The sequence below is a fragment of the Zingiber officinale genome, chromosome 8A (genome assembly GCF_018446385.1).
Source record: "Zingiber officinale cultivar Zhangliang chromosome 8A, Zo_v1.1, whole genome shotgun sequence".
In the NCBI taxonomy this organism is placed as follows: Eukaryota; Viridiplantae; Streptophyta; class Magnoliopsida; order Zingiberales; family Zingiberaceae; genus Zingiber; species Zingiber officinale.
This window is the reverse complement of record NC_056000.1, coordinates 116,496,985-116,499,666: the sequence shown is the minus strand read 5'-3', so window position 1 is coordinate 116,499,666 and position 2,682 is coordinate 116,496,985. Positions and strand designations below refer to the sequence as shown.

The 2,682-nt window shown below is 39.7% G+C and overlaps 1 long non-coding RNA gene across 1 annotated transcript; it reads right to left on the bottom strand.

Annotated features, from left to right (window-relative positions):
* Nucleotides 1-923: 923 nt before the first annotated feature.
* On the bottom strand, nt 924-1,412 carry LOC122009898. The gene is made up of 3 exons (XR_006119697.1): nt 1,389-1,412; nt 1,058-1,180; nt 924-971 (listed from the first exon to the last, which is right to left on the bottom strand). It is a non-coding gene; the product is annotated as an uncharacterized LOC122009898 (long non-coding RNA).
* Between the last annotated feature and the right edge of the window lie 1,270 nt (nt 1,413-2,682).

The window sequence follows — 2,682 nt, the reverse complement described above, 5'->3', positions numbered from 1 at the left end:
AGAACATAACTTTTTAGTGGATCGACTTCACAATTTTTGAAGACTCATTAAATTACGGTAGCTCCTAGGATATCTTGTATATATTAGTGTTGATTACTCATTGTATCGATGAATTTATCTTAAAGGAATTGAATTGAGATTATAATTAAAACAAATATAGGATATTTATGCACCTAAATTCTTCTAACTCAGTATCACACCTCTTTAAAGAACAAAATTGTACGGTTGAACTACAAAATAGAGATCATTGTTTACCATTGAAATTATATTATTATAAATAGGATAAAGCACTGCCAGATTGATAATTTTGAAGATAAATCAACAAACTTTTTCAAATCAGTTTAGGTTTTAGTTTAAATAGCATAAAAAAGAATGAGTATGAATGTGCCCCACATCCATAAACTAGGAACACTTCACAAGAGAGTTGGCAAGAGGTATCCACTAAGCAAAAAATAGATGAACAACATCAAAGTGTTGCTCATTTATAATGCACATATTTACGGATAATCAAATGCAACACTAGAAGGGCCTAAGATTCCATGAAACATGGAATGATCTCAAAGAAAAACTCTCCAAAATAAAAAAAAATTCATATTGCATGGCTATGACTCGAAACACTTCCACAAGGTACAACCATATAAGGAAGGCGATCTTAAGAACCATGCTTCAGAAACTGGAGAATAAGAGCATAGTCATTGACCAAATTGTTGGGCTCAACCATGCACAAATGGAGTAACAACAATATAATACGTAAACAGGTAACTTGTTCCAACCAAAATCAAGTCTAATAGCATTAAGTACAGCCACTAAAAAGCCTATTTTATTACCATCAAACATGTTCATGCTGCTTGCTAATGTCAACTGAAGCAAAGAATTCACAACCATATGCAAAGCGAGAAAAAAGAAATATAGATTAACTTAATACCTGTAATACGAACAAGTGTTTCCCTCCCAGACAAATCTGTAACATGCTGCAAGCCCAAAACAGGTGAGAAAAATCAAAGCTTTAATTCCCCTTCTAAACCAACAGATCAGAAAGTGGACTTATTTGACTCACAATGAAAGTATCATTAAAAGAAGCAAAGATGTGGGCAACACCAAACACTTGCTCCCCCTCCCATACAGTTGGCCCAAGCGTCACATTCTCCTCCTTGGGCTCCCTAGTCTTCTTTCTTCCCGACTACAAAACCAACAGGCAATAAGCAAAAAGAGAAGGAAACAAAATTGAATACATACTAAATCTGAAGTTACATAGGAGAACATATCAAATTATTTCATCCAGGCACAAATCTGCAACCTCGTGAATCTGCAGTTAACAGATTTCAACTAAAAGGGAAACTATTCGAGGTCGCAACACCATATTCTGTACAAACTGACGAATAACTCACCATGGTGGTAGTGAGACGAGAGAGCAGTAACAATGAAGAGGAAGACGATGATGGCGACGGCGAGAGGCGGATCGAGCTTCGGTTGCGACAGGTCGAAGGGAGGATCCCATGGCTTGGGGTCGTGCTTCGAAAGGTTGTCGCAATGGCAAAGGAGGAAGTCGACTAGGGTTTTGAGGCACTTGCAAATCTCGCGCAAGTGCTCCATTTGGTGTCATGGCGTGAAGAGATAGTCGAGGAGAGGAAAGAAAAATGGCTTAGGGTTCGGGAACGCTAAGGGGAAAACACGGCGCGAAAAGATTTTTGCAGAGAGGGAAAGCAAAACTACGAGGGGAAATGACGAAACGAATAAAGACAAAGACAACGGTTTTATTAAAACTGTTGTCGTAGCACCTAAAAAAGCGCTTAAAGACAACGGTTTTAGAAAACTGTTATAAAAAGTGTTGTTGATTCAAAAAGAAATCGCTCAATGACAACAGTTTTCCCAAAACTGTTGTCTTTTATATTTAATGGGGAGTTCAAAGACAACGGTTTTTGAGACAACGGTTTTGGCAAAAACCGTTGTCTTTGAGCAAATACGCAACGCTTTTTCTTAAACCGTTGTCGTAGGGGTGTTGTCTTTTAACATTTTTGTTGTAGTGTGATGAGCCGCTCTGGATCTATCTGTCGTCCATCAAGTATGTGGTTGGCTCGGCATTAGTTAGGCAGAACAGCCACGAGCAGTAGTCTGTGTATTTTTTGAGTCATATATTGATGGATGCAGAATCCCGCTACACCTGCCTTGAAAAGTTAGCTTATGTATTGGTGCTAGCCGCTCGGAGACTCCGCCCGTACTTCCTGGCTCACTCGATTATCGTGATGACTAATAGTACTCTGGAAAGAGTCCTCCTAAATCTAGAGGCGTTCGAGTAATTGATCAAGTAGACGACCGAGCTAAGTGAGTTTGATATCCAGTACCAACCTTGAACGACGATTAAAGCCCAAGCTTTGGATGATTTTATCACAGAGGTCCAGAATACCGAGCCAAATGCAACATGGAAAATATATGTCGACGACTCATCCACTCGACAAGGCAGCGAGATCGGCATATTATTAATTTCACCGGGGGAAGATCGGATGCAAATTTTCATTAGGCTGAATTATCGGGCCACCAATAACGAAGCTGAATATGAAGCATTGATAGCCGATTTACAGGCAGCGCGATATGTCGGAGCCACAAAAGTTCTCATTCATTTAGACTCTCAGTTGGCCGCTCAACAACTCTCAAGGGCGTTCGAGATAGGCAGCGCCCAGCTCA